The 24,968-nt window shown below is 35.7% G+C and overlaps 1 protein-coding gene across 1 annotated transcript in view; it reads right to left on the minus strand.

Annotated features, from left to right (window-relative positions):
• BAZ2B (bromodomain adjacent to zinc finger domain 2B) overlaps window positions 1-24,968 on the minus strand; it is a 303,077-nt gene that overhangs the window by 218,414 nt on the left and 59,695 nt on the right. Inside the window, exon 2 of the mRNA XM_032857888.1 lies at window positions 8,139-8,181. The gene's annotated coding sequence lies outside the window, so the exon portion shown is untranslated. The remainder of the gene's footprint in view (window positions 1-8,138; window positions 8,182-24,968) is intronic.

Consider the following 24,968-nt stretch of genomic DNA (forward strand, 5'->3'; position numbering starts at 1 on the left):
GTACAAATGAACTACTCCTACATGTCAAATCTATTTTTGTTCTTTTCTTATTAGACTGACATAATTAAATACAATCATAGACCTGAAAGTTCATGGTAGTAATTGGTTATAAGGTAAGCATCCCAGGTGATAAAAGAATATCCTTGTAAATCATTGTAGCAAACCCTCTTTCAACAGAGAATGTACTCAGGTCCAAGGTAGTGTTGGAGAACACTGCTATGACAGAAATAACAAATACTTGAAAGGTAGAAATGATGGGGATATTAATTCCAGCTGTAAGGGGGATCGGGAAGTTTTACGGAAGAGGTAACATTTGAGGGGAACTGTGACATTTGAGTTTACTGTCAAGTGTGAAAGTTTTTCTGAAGTTTCCTTTCCATAAGTTCGACACTAAAAATATGAAATATTTTTGTGACTTGAAATTTAATTTTGTTGTACATCATTCTCTTCTCTCACAGTTTCTAGAACACCAATGTAGACTTCCAAATGTTAGTCAAGGAGCAAATAAAATACAACTATAATCAGCAAAAACTGTTTCATAGATGAGAGGAAGTTTGATATAGACTGAGCTATGGAATCATGAACTTTGATGAAAGGACTAGAATTAAAAAAAAAAAACAAACCCTGAAGTATTCAGTAATGGGGCAATAAAGAGACAAAAACCACAAATTTTGTGAATAAAAGTTAAGTAGTTTTTCCTGAGATGAAAGCAAATTGGAGAATAAAATTATAAATAAATAGATGGTACAATTTGCATACGGAAAAGTTTACCTGCACTATCTTATATTATGATGGAAATATAGCTACTGATGTAATGTTTTTAAAATGCACTCGAAAAAAATGCATTCACATAAGGACAGCATCAGGAATATTTGTATTAAACTTAAAAAACATTTTTATTTATTTGAGAGTGAGAGCACGTGAGGAGAGGGAAACAAATGGAGAGACTCCCCAGCAGATTCTGTGCTGTACTAGACTCTCTACTAATTACAGAAAACAAAACAAAACAAAACAAAAAAACGAAACAAAACCAAAAACCACCAAACCAAAGTAGAAAACTTTGTTTTCTATTCTCTCATGCTTATATAATTATTCCTAGACTATGTTAAGATTACTGCCTTTTTCTTTTCTTAAGCATATTTATTAAACAGTCGCTCATTTAGAATTTTTAAGTAAGAACTGATTTTGAAACCAAATGAGCCTGTAACATTGTATACTTCCAATTATTCAAAGAAGTTTAGTTGGGTCTCTGCAGCATAGTATCATTTATATCTGCAGTCTCTCACTGAGAACACCATGCATGCTTTTAGCTCCATTAATGGTATAATGGTGCAACTTTTGCTGGAGAAGCTTTGGCAGTGAGGGGGTGGGGGTGTCTTTTTTTAAAGATTTTATTTATTTATTCGACACACAGAGAGAGAGAGATCACAAGTAGGCAGAGAGGGAAGCAGAGAGAGAGGGGGAAGCAGGCTCCCTGCTGAGCAGAGAGCCCGATGTGGGGCTCGATCCCAGGACCTTGAGACCATGACCTGAGCTGAAGGCAGAGGCTTAACCCACTGAGCCACCCAGGTGCCTCTGGGGTTGGGGGGGGGGGTGTCTTTTATCCAAATATATACATCTGCTTTTGGTATTTAAAAAAAGTAGAAAAAAAAAGTCAGTGAATACATGGCAGACTTCTTCTGGAAATGGCTGATTTCTCTACTTTGCAAATAATGACTTATCTATCAGTAGAATACACTGGGAAAGATACTTTAACTTTTTTGAGTCTCAGTTTAGTCATCTGTAAACTGTAATAATAAAGGCTCAACTAGAAAGCACCTACCATTTTTTAAAAAATGAATAAAGAAATATTAGTTTTATACTTCCTTTCTCAACACTTATAGAAAATATATTTATTTATAAATAATTTAATGGAAAAACCATGAAAAATAAGAAAATAAAGAAAAAAATATATACATTATTAAATTAAATTTATGTATAATATTAAAGAACTCTCTGCTAGGTACCTTTGCTAGGGTACTTACCAAACTTCTTGGTAAGTAAACTCCTACAAGATCTAAACCTTAGGCTCATTTATTTCCTCAAATTTTATATTTCAACAGCACCGGACCAAAATATTTTCATGTCCTGGAACATACGTTCTTTCCAAATCTATATACCTATTTCCTCTTTCTGGATTCTCTTCCTTTAAAAAATAAACAAAACAAATATTTTTATTTGAGCATAGTTGACACAAAATATTACATTAGTTTCAGGTGTACAACATAGTGATTCAACAAGTTTATACATTATGCGACGCTCACCACAAGTATAGCTACCATCTGTCACCATCAACACTATTATAACATCACTGTCTATATTTCTTATGCTGTGCCTTTCATTCCTGTGACTTATTCATTCCATAACTGGAAGCCTATGTCTCCCACTCCACTTCACACATTTTTCCCATCCCCCCACCACTCTCCCCTCTGGCAACCATCAGTTTGTTCTCTGTATTTATAGGCCTGATATAGCTTTTTCTTTGTTTATTCATTTGTTTTGTTTTTTCACATGAGTGTTTTAAACATGAGTGAAATCATATGGTATTTGTCTTTCTCAATCTGACTTACTTCATTTAGAATAATACCCTCTAGGTCTATCTATGTTGTCACAAATGGCATGATTACATCCTTTTTATGGCGGCATAATATTCCTGGGTGTGTGTGTGTGTGTGTGTGTGTGTGTACTCCTTTTGGAAATGGCTGATTTCTCTACTTTGTGTATACACACACACACAGACACACACACACATTTACCACAGAAAAGGCGCCCCTTTTCTGCCTTTAAAACAAACAAACTAACAAACAAAACTTTATTTATTTGCTTTTAAGTGATCTCTGTGTCCAACGTGGTGGTTGAACTCAAGACCCCAAGATCAAAAGTTGCACACTCCACTGACTGAGCCACTCAGGGGACCCTAAATTTCAATTTTTAAGTGAAATATTTCTGTTGGTAGAGATGAGTCTCTATAAAATAGAAGTAATATTTACACTAAAATTACAAAGGGTAAAAGGAATATTAATAAAACCAGAAAAGGCTTGGGGCACCTGGGTGGTTCAGTTATTAAGCATCCAATTCTTGATTTCAGCTCAGGTCATGATCTCAGGGTTGTAAGATTGGCCCCCATCAGGCTCCACACTGGGCATGGAGCCTGCTTAAGATTCTCTCTCCCTGTCCCTCTGCCCATACCCCTGCTTGTGCACATATGTAAGTACTCTCTCTCTCTCTCTTTAAAAACAAAAACAGAACAAAGCAAAACAAAATGAGAAAAGGCAATTTTATTTTCAAACTTGCTCTGTAACGTTATTAAAATATATAGTAAAGGGGCACCTGGGTGGCTCAGAGGGTTAAGCCTCTGCCTTCGGCTCGGGTCATGATCTCAGGGTCCTGGGATCGAGCCCCGCATCAGGCTCTCTGCTCAGCAGGGAGCCTGCTTCTCCCTCTCTCTCTCTGCCTGCCTCTCTGCCTACTTGTGATCTCTGTCAAATAAATAAATAAAATATTAAAAAAATAAAAATAATAAAAAAATAAAATATATAGTAAAAAGTTAAATCATAAATTAAAAGTATAGCTAATATAGTAATGAAATTACACACTAATAAACTGCGTGTAAGTGAAATTGCTTAAATATTCTCAAAGAAGACAAAGAATCTGGAAAGATTTGAGAAGAAAAAAAAAATCTATGAGTTATTTTATAATACTTCTTATAAATGCTATTTAGAGATTTTTATTTACTTAATTAATTTATTTAATTTCCTAAAGGTTTTATTTATTTGAGAGAGAGAACAAGCAAGAAAGCACAAGCAGCGGGAGAGGAAGATAGAGAGGGAGAACCAAGCAACCCACTAAGCAGGGAGCCTGACATGGGACTTGACCCCAGGACCCAATCCCAGGACCCAGGGACCATGACCTAAGCCAAAGGCAGATAATTTGACTGAGCCACCTAGACACCTCGACGCTGTTTAGAGATTTTTCATCAAGTAGATGCGATCACAAAACCATACTAAAAATTATGGTGGAATAAAGCAAAACCAGGTTAGGCTAAGATCTCACCCTATGTAACTTGAGAAAAGTAACTTTACAAGTGATGATATGACTACAATGAGTGGTCAAGAGAATTTAGTACGTATCAGCCTCTGTGTTATGCTTTATAAGCATGATGTCATTTAACTTTCACAGCACTCCTAGAGACATAAATATTATCTTTGCTTTAGAGAGGAAAAAATGGATCTTAGACTATGTAATGGACTTAAGATCACAACCCTTAAACAAAGGTTTTTCTGACCTCAGTTCATGTTCTTAACACATATTACCTCCCTTTAAACTCTCTGGACCTTGATTTTCTCATCTGTTGTATAAGCGGAATGTAGCACAATCTGAACCATTCTAAACTTCATTCTAGCCTTTTAGGATCTTAATATTCTACTGAGGTCTGACTCTTTCCCTAAATAAAAGCACATTGTATCAAAAGATCTAATCAGCCTCCTTGCTGGAATTTATATATTGATTAAGTTATCATAAATATATGTAATGTAGGGGTGCCTGGGTGGCTTAGTGGGTTAAGCCTCTGCCTTCGGCTCAGGTCATGATCCCAGTGTCCTGGGATCGATCCCCGCATTGGGCTCTCTCCTCGGCGGGGAGCCTGCTACCCACCCCCACTCTGCCTGCCTCTCTGCCTACTTGTGATCTCTGTCAAATAAATAAATAAAAAATCTTTAAAAAAATATATATGTAATATAGAAAGTAGAAATTTATTTACTGAAACTTATATACAAAAGGGCCACAATGTGTGAATAAGGTAAATTTGGATGTTTGGGGTATATCCCTGACATTTACACCTGATTTCATCTCCCTTCATGTATGTGTGAAGGAGCCATATATAAAGTTAAGTAAGAGGGAAGAAAGTTGAAACGCATTATATTTAAATCTTGCATAGCAATCCTTTTAAACGTAAGTAACATCATTTTACAGGTGAAGATACTGAAGTACAAAGAGGTTGACTTGCTAAGGGTCACATAACTGGTATAAGTGGCATCAATACTTGAACTCTCTCTAGTTCTTTTTAAAATAATGGCGTGGGGGTGGGCAGGGAACACCTCGGTGGCTCAGTCGGTTAAGTATCTGCCTTCAGCTCAGGTCGTGATCCCAGGGTCCTGGGATCCAGACCCACATTGGGTTCTCTGCTCAGCGGAGACCTGCATCTCCCCCTACCCCTGCATCTCCTCCTGCTCTCTCTCTCTCTCCCCCTGTCAAATAAATAAATAAAATATTTTAAAAATAACAAAAATTTAAAAATTAAAAATTTTAAAAGATTTATTTATTTATTTTAGAGAAAGAGTGAGGAGAGGAAGGGCAGAGGGAGAGAGAGAGAATCTTGAGCTGACTCTCTGCTGAGTATGGAGCCCAAAAAGGGGCTGGACCCTGAGATCATGACTAGAACTAAAATCAAGAGTCAGATGTTTAACCGACTGAGACACCCAGAAGCCCCAAGCTCTTTATAGTTCTAAAACATACATTCTTTCCCATCCACCTTGCTTCCCATGGTTCACCTTCTGGATATTCATGCATTAATATCCTTATTTTAATTTTTATATTGAAAAACTAAAGATGCTAATTAATTGAGCTCTTTCTTGGGTATTTATGATTACCAGCAAACATTGGTTGAATGCTCATTTGCTTATTAGCACAGTGAAAAATAAATATTAAAATACATAAAATATAAGAAAATATATGTTACCAGTAACATAGGAATAATAAAAATTAAGCATTAACAAACTACTAGGGAAAGAGGATCATTTTCCATTAGGATGCTTAGGGAAGGCCTCAAAGAATGATTACATGTTGACAGGGTATTGGAGGAGAGTTCTGAGTTCATCAGAAAAAACTAAAAGCCTAAAATAGAAAAACGATATCCTACAGAGAGGAGCCTAATTGGCTAAGCTGTTAGAGCATTTACCTCTTGATCTTGGGGTTGTGAGTTTGATCCCCACATTGGGCATAGGGATTACTTAAAAATAAAATCTTAAAAAAAAAAAAAAGAATATTCTAAGGAAAGGCAATGACATAAAGGTAAGTATGGAACCAAAACGAATTTTTGATGTGGAGTATGTAGTCCATGTTGGGTAGAATGTAGGATTCTTGAACAATAGTATACTCAGCTGGGAAATATGTTACACCCAAATTGAGGAGGAGCTTGAATAACAAGTTAGAATATCTAGATTAGATCTGGGAGGAAATGGGAAGTCACTTAACATCTTCAAGTAAAAAAGTGAAAGAGTCAGAGCAATGCTTTGATAAGATTAAACTGAAGATGCATAGACTTCAAGAGAATTGATGATGGCCAGGAAGACGGGAGAGCAGTTAGAAGATTTGAACACTTTTATGGATTATAACTTGGGAAAAATAGCAATCCTCCTGAGTTCTGAAAGTTTCTAGAGCAAAACTATAAAAAATGTATATTATATAATACACAAAAACTCAATACAGCTTCAGCTCTGAAACAATCTATAATATCCTCCCCCGGCCTAGCTACAATATTCTACTCTTTCAGCTATTACTTTATCATCTCAATTTATCAGCTTATCTACTTCTGACTAGTCCCGTAACCTCCATTTCCTCTGAGCATATCAGCCCTTTCCTGGCCTCACTTTATTTCTGCCCCATGGTCAATGCTTGACCTACTCTCTCCACAGTCCCCTCAATGGGAATCAGTGTTGAAATCTACCCTCTTCTCTTGGCTCAAGGGGCTGAAGAAGGTCTCACAGCCCTGATATCATTACAAATTAAGGGTTTTTACTATCAGTCACTTATGAATATCTCAAATGAATACTTCTTAGTCTTTACCTTATATTATATCAAATAATATTGGATACTACCTCTCTTACTGAAATTCTTTAATTTAGAACACTTGCAATTACATACTCTCTTAATGTTACCCTAAAAATGTATAGCGAGAGCCAGCATTTTCAAATTAAAAATCATTTTCATCCAATGTCAATGTTAACCTCCTTGATTGTAAAGTACTCAACACTAAACAGAAGGTTAATATAGAAATACATTAATATTTTGTTGTAAAATATTCAGGTAGGGCAATAAAGTTCTGATTAAGAAAAAAACGAACAAGCAAAGAGCTGCATATCAGAGATAGCTAATGTGATGCCTTAGGAAAATGAATGAATATGCGATAAACATCTGAGCATATGTATACTTGATGATAAAGCCCTTAAAAATACAATAAAAGTTCTCTCCAGCCTCTAAAAATGTCAAGCTTAAAAAAGTAGACCAGGTTTTTTTTAGGTTTTTTAGAAAAATGTTAAAACATAAATATAAATATTATGAACTTATGTTTTGGATAATTACTGTTTATATAATTAATGAACAATTAGAAAAGGATTAAAGAAACAGATTAACTAATTTAAATTTATTTCTGTGTTATTTAAAAGAATTTTCCAAAAATGCTATATTTTTACTATTTAGTAATTTTATAATAATGTGGATCAAGGCCTTGGATACAGTTTTTTCTTTAAGAAATGTTATTTCCTTATCCTTATATATTGTAGAAATTAATACTTTAAAGAGAAGTATCAGTTACTTATGAGAACTATCTCTTTTCAACAACTCTCCATATTTGGAAGACTCTCTATAAATCATTTAAATATCAATGAAAAATTTAAGCAAGCTTAAGAATCCTTTCAAGGCTGTTTACACAGTCTTTTCTTAATAAGTGATTACAATCTCAAGTAATTTTATCTTTTTAAATTTTTTCCTAATACGGAGTTACCTTAAATGTTGTTATTTTTTAGTAAAGACAAAAATTTAAAAAATAGGATGTTCAGATGATTCACAGTGAAATACATTAATATAATTAAGCATATAATTTCAGTTATATATTAAAAGTAATTTTCATTTTAAATGTTTTTAAATCATTTAAAGCAATATTTTTAGTACTTAAAATACTAATTAGAAGTATGAAATGTGGTTCATTGAAAATATAAACATTTAATTGCCTGTTGTAAAGAAAGAATAAAATTATAAATATTTTCCAACCCTATACTCATTCTGGAGAAAACATCCTTAAAAGATTATCATTTTGTTCTTACTGTGATCAATGTGGTCAATCTTGGGACATCACTGTTGAGAAATCTGCAACAGGAAAACAGAAATAGCATTTAGCTGAATCATATTTGCGTAAGTAATTTCAGAAACTAAAATATTTGTTTAGAATTTTTGTCTTTCTTGATGCCATAAGTCAATCTAAAGTTGTCAGGAAAGTTAGAACTGATGTGACACAAATAAAGCACGAGACACTGCAGGTTGTTGATGGGTCATTATTTATAATAGCATGACAGATTATGTTTTGCTTATAATGAGCAACATCCCATAATTAACATAACATAACATAACATGACATAACATATTAGTAAATAAGCTATAGGACTTTTTGGGTTGCTTTTTTATTTCAAATATTTACTAAGAAGAGAATCACAGTGTCTCAAATATACTACAAACAAGAGACAGGTCCTTTTTATAGATGACTTTTTCTCTGTGATCAGATTAGTAGTTCATCTTAAGGCTAGAATGTGATCAATTTATTATCAATTAATAGGAGAAATGGCCTTAGGCTCATCCTTATGAAGAGATACAAAACTAGTAAAGATTGAAAATATCACTGGGAAGGAACATACACAATAAGCCCAAGGGAAGTTATAAGTTAAACTACTTCCTGAACTATGGAGAGCTTAGAGTTCTTACCCCTATAAAATCTAAGCTTTTTTGGAAATTTCTCAATTAACAAGGCATGACTTAAGGTAAGCTTTTAAATGTTTTATGTTAAAAACTGTCACAATATTATGGTGTTTTAATATTCATAACGGGCCTTCGTATATTATTTCATCAAATCCTTGTAACAATTCATGGAAATAGATGTTAGAGAGCTTACATGACTTGTCCAAGCATAGAGAACTGAGTTTTCCTTGGTTCCTTTTTTATCTCACACCTTTCAGCCATTCCATTCTGCCAACACACATTTTATCCTGTATTTCCAAAGACCTGCCTTCAAGTAGTTACTTTCTAGCATTATGTTCTCAACTTAAATCAATATAAAAAAGTCTTATGGGGCACTTGGCTGGCTTGGTCAGTAGAACATTTGACTCTTAGTTTCATGTGACACTTAATTTCAGGATTTTGAGTCCAAGCCCCAGGCTGGGTGTGGACTCTACTTTAAACACACACACACACACACACAAAAGCTCTGTGATGATAAAATGTCAATACAAAAAGTCTTATGAAAGAAGCAATTAAACTTTTTATAAAACTCTGTAATTCAAAAAGGTATTAAAGTTTTTTAAAATAGTTACATTCAAACAGTATTTGTGACTGAATAAAAAAATAAAAATAAATGTTCCATTTTATTTTTTGAAAAAAAAATACAAGGTAATTAAGACTATATGTATAGCTAAAACTGCACACTATTTTTAAAGCTCTAAAGCTAATAGCATAAAAAACTAGTAAAGGCATTCCTTCATCATGGTAACAATTTTTACACATGGTTTACTGGATACGTGCAAATGCATAAGAAAAAAACACATGAAATTAAAATGACACTAGATAAAGCCAGACAAATCTTAAAGCTTCTCATAAAAATCTTAAGTGGCTTTTACAAGGAAAGGTAATTCTTTAAAATCATCTTGAAACTGGGAAATATATTCAAATTACACATATAAAAAGTAATATTACATTTTATGAAAACATAATTCAACTAATATATTGTTTATGTGCTATTTCTATACAAGTTACCATTTCAGTAAATATGCACAGGGAAAATCTCAACTATATTTATACTTAGAAAACACCTACCAGTGTTAAGCTGTGAGATAAATCAAGATATACAATTATATAAGCAATCTTTCAGTAATTAACATATAACTATCTTTATTTTTCCTCTTCTTCTGACCCAAAACAGAAAGTCTTTCCTTATGTAACTGGTTTTAACATAACACCATAAAAGTCTCAACATACACAAAGTAAGGATACCTATCCCTACTTGGCTTATTGAAAAGAATCATAGGAATAAATGAGTAGAATACCTACTTTTTCTCACCTCACTCAATTTGAACATAGAAATATATGTTGCTTGGGGCACCTGGGTGGCTCAGTGGGTTAAGCCTCTGCCTTTGGTTCAGGTCATCGTCTCAGGGTCCTGGGATTGAGCCCTGCATCGGGCTCTTTTCTGAGCAGGGAGCCTGCTTCCCTCTCTCCCTCTGCCTGCCTCTCTGCCTACTTGTAATCTCTATCTCTCTGTCAAATAAATAAATAAAAAATCTTAAAAAAAAATATGCTGCTTAACTCTAAAATTCATTTAAATAGTCATTAAATATTTAATCATTCATTTATATATCAGTTTAATGTTTTTGCTGTGTTTGTACTTTCCAAGGTGTAGTTATACAATAAAAAAATTTCCATTAAAAAAATCTATTTCTATTACATAAGAAAAATAATCTCACAGGGGCACCCGGGTGGTACGGTTGGTTGAGCAACTGACTCTTGGTTTCAGCTCAGGTTGTGGTCTCAGGATGGTGGGACAGAGCCATGTAACAGGACTGCAGAGTCTGTTGAAGTTTCTCACTCACCCTTTGCCCCTCCCACCCCTCACTCCACACAAACACGTGCTTGCGCTCTCTCTCTTCTCTCTCAAATAAATGGATAAATCTTAAAAAAAAAAAAAAAAAGAGAGAGAGAGAGAGAATGAAAAATAACCTCACAAATCATATGCAACTTTAGGCTGTTTCGGTATCGGCAGTCTTAGACTGCAGACATTCTATCATTCTCTCTTTAAAGATTCACAACTAGGGATCCCTCGGTGACTCAGTCGGTTAAGCATCTGCCTTCCACTCAGGTCATGATCCCAGGATCTGGGGATCAAGTCCCAAATTTGGCTCCTTGCTCAGCAGGGAGCCTATTTCTCCCTCTGCCTGCTGCTCCCCCTGCTTGTGCACGCACGCTCTCTCTCTCTCAATAAAGTCTTTTTTTTTTAAGATTTTATTTATTTATTTGACAGACAGAGATCACAAGTAGGCAGAGAGGCAGGCAGAGAGAGAGGAAGGGAAGCAGGCTCCCTGATGAGCAGAGAGCCCGATGCGGGGCTCGATCCCAGGACTCTGGGATCATGACCTGAGCTGAAGGCAGAGGCTTTTTAACCCACTGAGCCACCCAGGTACCCCAATAAAGTCTTTTTTTTTTTAAAGAAAAAAATAAAGATATTTTGGCAAACATTTTTAAGGTTTAATAAAGACTTTTTTTTTTTTTAAAGATTTTATTTATTTATTTGACAGACAGAGATCACAAGTAGGCAGAGAGGCAGGCAAAGAGAGGAGGAAGCAGGCTCCCTGCTGAGCAGAGAGCCCGATGCGGGGCTCAATCCCAGGACCCTGGGATCATGACCTGAGCGGAAGGCAGAGGCTTTAACCCACTGAGCCACCCAGGCGCCCCTTAATAAAGACTTTTTAAAACTTTAAACATGCTTCTATCCTCACCTAGTTATTTCAAATCCTGACCATTAATATTTTTAATTAGAGAAATTATTTGGTAGAAAAAAAATTACTGAGTCTGATAAGCAATATTTCTTTTTTATAGGAGGGAAGTAGAAAATACCTGTAAATATTAGGAAACTACTGGGGAAATTGCTAAAATTGTGATCTACCACCAATGGAATGCCTTACCCAGTGCCATGAAATGGAACTTTTGGCAATAATGGGAATGTTCAGTCTCACCTGTCCAATACCTAGCCCACAGCCAAATTTTGCTTTGAGCACTTGTAATATTGTTTCTGTTACTAAGCAACTGACTTTTAAATGTTAATTAATTTTAGTTATTTTAATTTAGATTTAAATAGCCACTGGTAGATAGTGGCTACCATATTAGAACAACTAGGCAATTCTGACACCATACCAGGATTGAACTGTAAATGATTCTCCTAAAAATTTGAAAATGTTTTTCTCTAATTTTTAGAAGTGGGAAAAAAAAAACAAACCCACCTCAACTGTGTTGGATAGGCTATGTTCATTTCAGAAAAATTGCTCCAAATTTGGAAAGGAATTATTTTATCTTGGAATAACTTTCAAGTTAATGTTTGCTGGGAAAAAGAGATTTACTTTACCATGCTTAATGTGTCACAGGGTTTATATGGAAATAGTCATGGGTTTTAGAGAACTGAGATCTAAACCTTTTGAGACTGATTGCATTTACATTGTCTGCTATTTAAAAGTTCCAGTTTGGGGCGCCTGGTCATGATCCCAGGGTCCTGGGATAGAGCCCCACATCAGGTTCCCTGCTCAGCAGGGAGCCTGCTTCTCCCTCTCCCGCTCCCCCTGCTTGTGTTCCCTCTCTCACTGTATCTCTCCCTGTCAAATAAATAAATAAAATCTTTAAAAAACAAATAAGCAAAAATAAATAAATAAATAAAAGTTTCAGTTTGCCTTAGGGGGCACCTGAGTGGCTCAGCCGGTTGAGTGTTGGACTCTTGGTTTCAGCTCATGGGTCATGAGACAGAGCCCTGCATCAGGCTCCATGCTCAGCAGAAGTCATCTTGAAGAATCTCTCCCTCTGCACCTCCTTCCACTCATGCACACTTTGTCTCTCTCTCAAATAAATAAATAAATCTTAAAAAATATAAAAGTTTCAATTTGCTTTACTTTGTGAGGCTGGATAGAACATGTACCATTATGACTAAAACATCAACAGAACATAGGGAAAAAAGAAGAAATTTATTTTATTAACAACTTCGATAATCCTGATCCTTACTATCAGTAAGGATCCTTACCTCTTGCTATCAACTGTTCTCCCTTTCTTATTATATTTTAAGAAAAAAAGATGAGCAAGCTTTAATAGCAAGACAAAAGTTCTAACTAAGCATATAATATGGTATATATGAAAAAACCCTGCAATTTCAGTCTAAAGTGGGTATAGAAATAGAAGACAGTATACCCAATTAATATAAGCTTTGTTAAGCAGCTTTCTCAAGTTGGAAAGGCACCGATCAATTTTGATACTTACTTTACATGCAAATAAAGCAATAGAAATCATTTCCCAACCTGTACAAACACTGGTATCTAGGCTAAAAGTTGTTTTCCTGATTTCATGGGGGAAGATACCCAAGGTACAAAAGAAAAGGAAAACAGGCAGTGTTAATACATATGAGTTCCAATTCCAAGCAGTATTTTTGGTGCATCATACTCACTGAATGTCTCCTGTCCTCAGTTTCAACTGTGTCTAAGCAGGGTGTGTAGTATAATATATGATGTGCTTCTTCCCTTAATGTTCACCAAGAACGTGAAGGTAGTAGTTCCAATTATTCCAGCAACTGCACATTAAATCATGCTAACGGATGCTGAAATTAATAAAAAGGATGGAACCTCTTACTTCCTACCTTTAAAATTGACAACTGACTCACTGAAGGTGTTCATACAAGTTACAGAAATGAAAGAAACAAAGAGTCCTACAGATTCACCAATTCAAAGCCATCAATCTTTATTTTGACTGTTTATAATTTTTTATCAAAAAAAAAAAAGCTCATCAATGCCTAAGTTTCATATGCTGCCACTATTTGGCTTTGAAGATCTCATCAGGCTTTCTGGTAGGGTAAGTAGGCCTCTAATTCAAAACCTGCTATTGATTAATTCAGTATCTCCTGTTAGAAATAATTAGAAGCCCACTATTTACACTAGAGAAACTCAGAGAGTTAGAAAGTGATGACTCTATAGCCTACTGACAGAAGTCTAGGAAAAAGGAAGTAACAGTTTCTCATTTTAAAACGTCTAACTTGGGGTGCCTGCGTAGCTTAGTCGTTTAAGTATCCAACTCTTGATTTCAGCTCAGGTCATGATCTTAGGGTCCTGGGACTGAGCCCCAGGTCAGGCTCCATGCTCAGCCAGGAGTTGGCTTTAGATTTTTTCTCTCTCTCTCTCTCTGCCCCTCTTCCTTCTTGCGCTTTCTCTTTATCCCAAATAAATAAATCTTACAAAAATAATAAAAAATTAAAAATTAAATAGAACCTCTAACTTTGTTATATTGCAACCTAGAGCAATGTGAGATTTCCCTTAGGAGAGCTTCCTCAAGTGTTACACAAAACCAAAAGGAAAAACAATAAAAGCACGTATAATCTCTTTAAAGCCTTAAAAAATGAATTACCAGGATTCTAACTTTTTGTCACTCCCTCCAAGCTTCTTACTACTCTCTTCTACTAAACAACTCACTGTCCATGCTACTACTTCAGTAAGACCAAATATAAACAAAGATCATTTAAAAAGCACTTCTTCTATGGTCAATGATTTCAATGATTTCAAAATTCAAATTTCAATTGCATTTCCATAAATTACTACAATGTATCAATAATTTCAGTATTCTTACTGTTAAAAAAAAATCTTTTCCTCAAGACAAATCATATTCCTCATTTAAATGCTTGTCCTTATTGTTATGTATGATTGAAACTTCTCTAGAAAATTTATAATTCCCAAATGTTAACTCACAAAATTTTTAAACAACTAACATCGGTTTTATTGCATGAAGTGTAGCTAGAGGTCAAATGGTAACTTTGAAATTTTGCTGATAATAAAAACCATGCAAATAAAGCACAACTGGCTATTAGACTTGGTGGGCCATCTTTAAAAAATTTAAGTAGACATAAGCTGCATGCTTTCCTCAACTTTACCACCCTATCCTTTCAACACTAATTAGCACTTCTCAAAATCTTTACTCACTGGTTCATAAGTTTCTGCTTTAAAGCCATGAATGGTCATCCAGGAGAGGAAGAAAGTGGGTAGCATTGCTAACCAGTGTTGAAACATTCTTGAGGTTAATATATACACAGTATCTAAAAATGAACTAATCACTTGGGGGAAGTAACATAATGAAGAGCTTCATTTGAGAAAAAATTATATGCTGTTTTGGCTATACTTTTATTTTTCTAAATTCTTTAGGGAATTCAACTCAAATTGTAGCAACACAAAGAGGTAAAACCTTCAGGAATTAACTATTAACTAAGTTAAACACATTATCTGAATATAATTATGGGGAAATTTTAGTTTTTATCAAAATCAGAATCCATCTTAGTCCTACCAATAATCTGCCACTTACAAGACTGCCTTAAAAAAACAAAACAAAAAAATCCTCACTTGAACAAGCCAACAATTAAGACAAACACATAAGCTCATAGTTTTAAGGGCTTCATGTCCCATAGCGAACAGACTGAAATGAAACTATTCCAGTCCAAACCTTCAAATATCCAATTCACGCTATGGCTATGAAGACTCATGAGGCAATTAAACAATGTAACAAGATAAAGGTAAAAAAAAAAAAAAAATTTAGTTAGATCCAATAGCTAAACTTGCCATCACTAAAAAAACAAAACAAAACTAGGTTTCAGATAATATATATTTTCTTTTCTTCTATTAAAAGAACTTTACAATTAATATTCAATGAATATTAAGGGACTTTATAATTATTACTGGTATTTTTCCTTAGAGCCCTTGCATGATTTCATGATAAACAAGAAATCTGGTCTAACACTTACAATAATAAGTTGCATAACCCTGGTCCTCATTCAAAACTTTGGCATATATTCATTATATACCTTAGGCAATCTCTTAGAACTTCAGTTTGCCATACCATAATTATCTACTTTACACGGAGGTTATGAAGTTTAGTTAATTACACTCATAAAATTTTAGTGGTACACAGATGAAAGAGAGGTGTAAGGCATTGATATAATTAATTGCTTCATACTTAGTGAAAAAAATGCAACTTACAAACATTTAACAGCAACGATCTGGATGAATCTTAAAGACACTACACTAAATGAAATACACTGGTACTACAGACTGAATGGTTGTGTCTGCCCCGCTGCCCATAATTCCAATGCTGAAATCCGCAGTGTGATGACACCTGAAGGTGGGGATTTGGGGGGTGATTGGATCATGGGAGCAGAACCCTCCTGAATGGATTTAGTGCCGTTATAAAATAAGATACCCCAGAGAACTTTCTTGTCCTTTCCACCATGTGAAGTTACAGCAAAAAGACAGCCATATGTGAATCAGGAAGTAGGGCCTAACCACACACCAAATCTGTCCACACCTTATCTTGGACTTCCCAGCCTCCGAAACTGTAAGAAATAAACTTCTACTCTTTACAAGCCACCAGATCTATGGTATTTTGTTACAGTAGTCCAAACAGGACTAAGACAGCCAGTACAATAGGACAAACACAATATGATACTTAACGTTGTGATGCGAGGTACTTATATGAGAGTTACATGAATAGTCAAATTCATAAAACAGTAAGTACAATGATGATTTGCCAGGGGCTGGAGAAGGAGAGAATGGGAATTTATTATTTAATGGGTACAGAGTTTCAATTTTGGAAGATGAAAAAGTTCTGAAGTTGGCTACACAACAATGTAAACATATTTTAATACCACAGAACTGTATACTCAAAAGTGGTTAAAATGTTGAATTTAATGTTATGTATATTTTACCACAATAATAAAAAAATTAACAAATGAAAATCTTATATAAATCACAAACCAATCTTAAGTTTTCCTTCACTAATACACACATTAAAACATTAATCAAATCGGGGGACCTGGGTGGCTCAGTGGGTTAAGCCTCTGCCTTCGGCTCAGGTCATCATCTCAGGGTCCTGGTATGGAGCCCTGCATCGTACTCTCTGCTCGGCAGGGAGCCTGCTTCCCCCCTCTCTCTGCCTGTCTTTCCACCTACTTGTGATCTCTCTCTCTCTGTCAAATAAATAAATGAAATCTTTAAAAAAAAACATTAATCAAATCAAGTGATTCATTTGTTCATTCATTCAGCAACTATCAAGAGTATTCTATATGGCAGGCACTGTGCTAGACATGGAAATATGGCAGCAAAAAATAAAAAGTCTCTGTCTTCACAGAACCTATGCAGAAATCGTGGAGACCTATAAAACAACAAAAAAGTACAAAAATTATATCCTTTCTCATAGTGACTGGTACTACAATGAAGGGTAAGGAGATGGGAGTGATGGCAAGAAAGGCCTCTCTGAGAAGATTACTGCCCAGAGATCAGAAAGAAGTGAGAACAAATGCTTCATGTAGAGAGAACAGCAAGTATCAGGGTCCTGAGACAGAATGGCTTAGGTGTTTTCAAAAAATGACAAGAAGGCACAGTGCTGGTGCACAGTAAGTTAGAAGTCAGTAGTAGGAGAACTAGGCATAGATCATGGAGAACCTGGAAAGCAGCAGTAATAGTTTGGATATTATTCCAGGTGTGCTGAAAGCCATTTGGGATGCTTTCACTAAAGTAGTGATGTGATCTGATTAAGAAACAAAAAACAAACACCCTAATTGCTGTATACAGAACAGTCTTGGGAATAGGAGAGGAAGAGATTAAACAACAGAGAGACTGGTTTAGAGAACTGTAGTAATTCAGGTGGAAATGAGGGGACTATCATGATAGCCATGTTGATGGTAAAAGTGGCTGGATATTTGCTTGCTGATGGACTAAGAGAAAAAGCATCAGAGTCCAGAATGACTCCAAAGTTTGGGTCAGATCAGTTGGGTGAATAGTGCTGCCAAACACTGAGATGGAGGATACCGAGGTAGGAACAGCTTTGGTGGTGGTGGTAGTGATAGTATTAAGAAATCAAGAATTTGGCTTTGGCAAAGTTAAGTACCCAAGTAAAAAGCTTCTGGAGAGATGACACAATCAACTGTGACAAATGCCGCTGGACAACACTTAACCTGAGGGCTAAGAAATGGCCATTGGATTTAGTGAGGTAAATTCACTGGTGCCCATGACAAGACAGTTCTCAGTGGAATGGTGAAGACAAAGGCATGAATAGGATCAGTAAAGCAGAGAAAGTGCCATGAGGACATAGAAATGGCATATATGGACAACTCTTTGAAGGAGTTTTGTAATAAAGGACTGTACAGAAATAGTACAGTAGTTAAAAGGGGATATGGGGTCTTGAAATATCTTTGTATTTAAGTGAGAGAAGAGTACAGCATGTATATATGCTGATGAGATGATCTAGAGGAAAAAAAGAATGATGATGGGGAAAATTACAGAAGCAAAATCAATGATTACTAACCATTTAATAAATGCATAAATCTGTCCTCGCAGCTAGAAATGCAAAGATAATAAATATAAGACATGTAATTAATTTAAGGGTTATATGGAAACTATATTGAAAATCATAGGGGGAAAATATTATATACAGAATTAAGTTAAAAATCCCTTGGAAACAATATTATTTTATAATAGAGGCTGGCACGTTAAAAAGATTATGCAAAGCAATGTTTATGTATTTTATGATGTGACAGCAATGTCCTTCTAAGCTATATACATGCAGCCGCACAGTGTAAAAATAATGCCATACACAGCTTTTATTTGATTAAGCACACTGGGGCTTAAATAGGATCAACATTAGATAAAGAGTAAAGCCAGCAATTTTTAAAAACATCTCCATTGTACTTTCCCCTTTCTCTCCTCTGTATTGACCCATTTCCACTTTTGGATTTCCAGCACCATCTCTTCTGAAAGTCATCACTCTACTCAAAACAGAAAGCAATTCACATATCAATTGATCAAACAAATCTTCAACATTTCCAGAGCTCCCTTCTCTCTGCTTATTAATTACTTTCTGCAATGTTCCCTAGACTCCTTAAAAAAGTTAAGTATTAGATAGTTATAACAGGTGATAGGGATTAAAGAGTGCACTCGTTATGATGAACACCGGGTGTTGTACAGAATGTTGAATCACTATATCATACACCTGAAACTAATATAACACTGTATGTTAACTAGCTGGAATTTAAATAATAACTTAAAAAGAATTAAATAGTTATAAAAAAATCTGTAGGCTATAATGACAGGTGAATAATTACATATTAGTGTAAATTAATTTAGATATGTTACTCAAACACATTTTCATTTTAAGATTTTTTCCAAGACTCTTTATTCCTTGTGAATTTTTTTAGATTTATTTATTTATTTGAGATAGAGAGAGAGAGTATGTGCATGCTTGCACATGCACGCAGTGGGGAGGGCCAGAGAGAGTCCGAAACAGACCCCATGGTGCTCTGGCGCAGGGCTCCATCTCACAACCCAGAGATCACGACCTGAGCCAAAACCAAGAGTCTGGTGCTTAACCGACTGTGTCACCCAGATGCCCCAATTCCTTGAGTATTTTTATACTCAGTCCTGTTCAAAAATAAGATATGAGGTAATACACTTAGGTACATAATATACAAATTAAAATTAGAAATTGAGAGTGAGAAAAATAGCATTAGGACAAGAATAAGGTTAGTTTCAAAATGCATGCCATAAGGCCCTGTACCGTTCGTAATAGGGGCAACCAAAGATAGAGGGCTTTGAGGTTCCTGATAATAAATGCAAAGAAGTGACTGGCATATGCAAGTTTTTGTTGATTTATATTATTCACAGTACTCATAAAGTTAAAACATTTTTCCGAAGGAAGAAAGCTGAGATCTGAGGAAAGTCATTCTATTGAGTTGTCAAAAAGATTCCAGCAAAAAACAACGTAATCAGTTTTGAACAACAATTTCTTTAACATTCCTCGGAGACTGGCCAATGGCATAGTGCTTAAAAGCATTTCAGCAGCTAAACAGGATTCAAGTATGTCACACATAACTTTACTTCAAGGAAAAGATGTGGAATATCCATAACAGTACTCTACCTATTTCAGGTATTCCTCCCCAAAATATAATGTTAGAAATCACAATGAATTTTTGATTGAGATAAAATATACATAACATAAAACTCACCATTTTAAAGTGTACAATTCAGTGGTTTTAGTATAGTCACAATATTGAGAAACTATTTAATTCCAGAACATTTGTCATCATCCCAAAGAGAAACACCATACCAATTAGGCAGTCATTGCCCATTCTCCTCCAGACTCTCCCTTCCAGCCCTTGGCAATCCCTAATCTATTTCCTGTCTCCATGAATTTGCCTATTCTGGACACATTCACTTAAATGGAATCACAATATGTGACCTTTTCTGTGTGGCTTCTTTCACTGAGCATACTGTTTTCAAGGCTCATCAATACCACAGCGTATATCAGCACTTCATTCTCTTTTACAGATGAATAATATTCAATTGTATGCACATTTTATTTATCCATCCATTGGTTAATAGACATCTAGGTTGTTTCCACCTTTTGGCTATTATGAATAACACTATAAATGTTCAGGTACAAATTTTTGTGTTGATGTAATGTTTCAGTTCTCTTAAATATATACCTAAGGACAGGAATTTGGGGTCATATGGTAATTTTATATATAACTTATTGAGTAACTGCCAGACTGTTTTCCAAAATGGCTGCAACATTTTACATTCCCACAAGCAGTATATGAGATTCCCAAGTTTTCACATCTTTGCCAACACTTGTTATTTTCCATTTTTTTTTTTACAGTCATCCTAGTGGATATGAAGTATTATCTCATCATGGTTTTTTTTTTAAAGATTTTATTTATTTATTTGACAGACAGAGATCACAAGTAGGCAGAGAGGCAGGCAGAGAGAGTGAGAGGAAGCAGGCTCCCTGCTGAGCAGAGAGCCCGATGCGGGGCTCGATCCCAGGACCCTGAGACCACGACCCAAGCCGAAGGCAGAGGCTTAACTCACTGAGCCACTCAGGAGCCCCTCATCATGGTTTTGATCTGCATTTCCTGGTGGCTAATGATGTTGAGCACTTTCTCATGTCCTTATTGCCATTTGTTCGAGAACAAATGGAGAAATGTTCGAATCCTTTGCCCCTTCTTTAATTGGGGTATTTGTCATTTTGTTGTAAAACTTTGTTCACAGTGAATTATTAAACATTTTTATCTAGTACCAGTTCTCAGATTAGCAGTGACAAAATAAAATAAATTATAATTTGTGCAAATGATGGAATATCAAAACTAAGGCAGAAAACACATCTCCATATTATATGGATCTATCATATAATGCTAACTAATATCAACACAAATCCTTGCACTGCCTGTGAATTTTCTTCCTCCTCACTGTCAAATGTGTTGCCTAGTTAATGAACAGTTGGTATCCATAAAGAAGCATATTGTTTTAATATTTCAGCAAAAACTGGCAATTGTCAAATAATCAGGGGAAAAGGTGCATATTAAAACAGCATGAAGCATTTCAAAAGAAACTAAGAAATGGAATACAGCTTGAGGAAGTAAAGCATAATATTTGCATGCTCACTTAGTTCTTCATGCAGACTAAAAAGCTTTTTAAAAAAATTTTTTTTAATTAATCTCATATGGGGCTTTAAAGGCAATGCCAGTTTGACTCTTTCACCAGTGGCCAAAGATATGTCGGTGCCTGGATTACTCTGATCTGAAGAGGCAACAATTTCCTTTAAAGTTCTGGGAATACAAGATACTGATCATCTAGCTAGTTAACCAGACACAATCAGCAACTGAAATTTGAGGTAAAAAAAGATGGTGAAAAGAACACTTGTGTGTTTCTGAAGAATGTGATTCTTAAGAGACAGAATTTAAAACAAAGATAATATTGAATTTGCTGGGAGAAAAGGATAAGATCATGAAGAGTTGTCAACAAATTTAATCACTTGAATATCTAAGTTTTATTAGATATAATTTTTATTCACTACTGCCATAGTAAATGAATTTCATGATACCATTTACTATTCTTTTCCCTATATCAGGATTTCCATGGCCTATCCCCTAACATTACTTGGCATGATGTCTTGTTCTACCTAGCGATGCACAGGCAGCATTTATCAAGCAACAATTAACACATGCCATCTAGTCCATAACAAATTATGTCTTGATTTATAATTTCAATCTATATTTGTGATATTATCCGTGATACACAGCATTACATATTAATGCCACCCAGCCTGTTCCTAAAATAATGGATATTTAAATTTAAAAAATGATTCTTATTCTCAAATTGCTAGTGAATTAAACAAGCGTAAAGGTTGGGATATTTCAAAGAGAATAGCTGCTGTTTTAGTGTCTAAAAAAATTATGAAGTGAGCTATTCAGGATGAAACAATGATTGTTTTTGCAGCAACCCAAAGAATAATCGACATACAGCAAAATGTGCAGACTATGTTCTTCCTTTTCTTACCATATACCTAAACAAAATAGACAAAGAAGTTTCATTACACACAAACAGATTTAATACTGAACTTCAGTAATTATTTTTTTTTTTTAAAGATTTTATTTATTTATTTGTCAGAGAGAGAGAGAGAGAGCGAGCACAGGCAGACAGAATGGCAGGCAGAGGCAGAGGGAGAAGCAGGCTCCCCGCCAAGCAAGGAGCCCGATGTGGGACTCGATCCCAGGACGCTGGGATCATGACCTGAGCCGAAGGCAGCTGCTTAACCAACTGAGCCACCCAGGCGTCCCTGAACTTCAGTAATTATTCACTTGATCAGCAAGTTTTCGAATATTAGGCAGAAATAGTATAAAAAGATGCAAATGTTTGCTTCTTTTTTGAAGTTGGTAGATTTAGTATTTTTAAAACAAAAATATATAAAAAGATACCTAAAATTTTGCATGATAAAAAATATATATTTTGGGGGCCATGAGAGTGACTCATTCAGTTGGTTAAGCATCTGCCTTCACCTCAGGTCATGATTCCAGGATCCTGGCATTGAGCCCTACATCAAGTGCTCTGTTCAACAGGAAGTCTGCCTCTTCTCCCCCCATTCTCTCTGCGCCCCACCCCCCCATGCTTGGGCGCACACACGTGCACCTGTTCTCTCTCTCTCTGAAATAAATAAAATCTTATAAAATGTACATATAATATATATATGTATATTTTGACTCAATATTTTAAAAATGATTTCACTTTTCTAATTATTGTTATAGTATCTTGAAATGTATATAATATAAAATTTCAACATTTTCAGCTATTAATTCATCTGGGAGATAATTTTTTTTTGTTTTCTACCTTAAGCCAACGAAACTAGGTCAGTACATTAAGATCCAAAAATGTTCCATGAGGGGCGACTGGGTGGCTCAGGCATTCGAGTGTTGGACCCTTGATTTCCACTCAGGTCATGGTCTTTGGGTTGTGGGGTCTGGTTTGTCCCTCTCCCTCTGTTCCTCCCCCTGCTCTGTCTCTCTCTCTCTCTCTCAAACAGATAAATAAAAATCTTAAAAAAGAAAACAATGTTCCATAATAGGGATTCCTGGCAGGCTCAGTCAATAGAGCATGTGATCCAGTCTGGGGGTTGTCAGTTTGAGCCCCCTGTTGGGTGTAAAGATTACTTAAAAAAAAAATCTTGAAAAAAAAAGTGTTCCATGATAATACAGTAAGCCTTGTGCAGTGTCTGATACATAGTAGGTTTTCAATACACATCTGTTAAACTAAGTTGTGTATTTTATCTGTGCTTCAACTTCCTGTGATGCACAATACCAGAATATGGAGAATAAAGATTCTGATCTTTGGTTTAAACTTTAAAACTTAAATTGTTCTTACTTAGAAATCAATTTCACTTTAGAATATGGACAATTTCATCTCAATATTTTAAATGTGATTTCACTGTAGAGATGAGGGCAAGAGAAAAGAAAGTAGATTAATACTCATTTTGAAAGTTCTCCAATTTATCACCCTGGAGGAAAAGTGATCCCACTTTAAATGACCTTTTCCTGTCATTTCTAGCTCCAGGACACTTTTTACCCTTTCTCTCTCTGTCTTCTCTCCTTTTGTATAGAGAAGAGCAACTTCTACCAGAAACCCTTCTCTAAACTCTGCCATCTGCCCTCCAACCCCAATGTCAACTTTCAACATCCCTCACAGCCTGGATAAGTGTGGTGATCGTAATACCTCATCAGATGCTGTGCATATCTCTTTCACTAATTAACTTATCTCATATTGTTAGGATCTTCTTTTTTTTTTTTTAAAGATTTTATTTATTTATTTGACAGAGATCACAAGTAGGCAGAGAGGCAGGCAGAGAGAGAGAGAGAGAGAGGAGGAGGAAGCAGGCTCCCTGCTGAGCAGAGAGCCCGATGCGGGGCTCAATCCCAGGACTCTGGGATCATGACCTGAGCTGAAGGTAGAGGCTTTAACCCACTGAGCCACCCAGGCGCCCCTGTTAGGATCTTCTTTTTATTAATTTGTTTCCTTTACTAGACACCAAGTTTCATAAAAGCAATGGTTATATCTAACATATAGCAGATGCTTGTCGTATAATAAAAAATGACATATTAATAATAAAAAATATTATTAAAAATAATATCCCTGATTTTTTTTTTTTTTAGATTTTATTTATTTATTTGACACAGAGAGAGAGCACGAAAGAGGGAATACAAGCAGTGGGAGTCGGAGAGGGAGAAGCAGGCTTCCCGCTGAGCAAGGAGCCCTATGTGAGGCTTGATCCCAGGACTCTGGGATCATGAACTGAGCCAAAGGTAGACACTTAACGACTGAGCCACCCATTCACCCCTATCCCTGGTTCTTGACACAGAGCTTCAAAAAGTTCTGGGATCTAAAGATTTTATTTATTTTATTTGGGAGGGAAAGAGAAAGAGAGAGCGAGTAGGAGGAGGGACAGGAGGAGAGGGAGAAGGAGGAAATACCAAGCACACTCCATGTCCAGCACAGAGTCCAGACATAGGGCTAAATCCCACAACCTGAGGTCATGACCTGAGCCAAAACCAAGAGTAAAATACTCAACCGACTGAGCCACCAGGTACCTCAGAAGTTCTGGAATTTAAATTTACTACCTCTGGGCACCCAGGTGGCTCAGTTAACTGGGCCTCTGACTCTTGATTTCAATTCAAGTCATGGTCTCAGGGTCATGAGATAAGCCCCACTTCAGGCTCCATGCTGAGCACAGAATCTGCTTAAGATCCTCTCTCTCCCTCTCACCCTTCTCCCAACTTGTGCATGCTC

This window comes from Lontra canadensis, unplaced genomic scaffold (assembly GCF_010015895.1).
Source record: "Lontra canadensis isolate GAN:19392208 unplaced genomic scaffold, GSC_riverotter_1.0 scaffold13, whole genome shotgun sequence".
Taxonomy (NCBI): Eukaryota; Metazoa; Chordata; class Mammalia; order Carnivora; family Mustelidae; genus Lontra; species Lontra canadensis.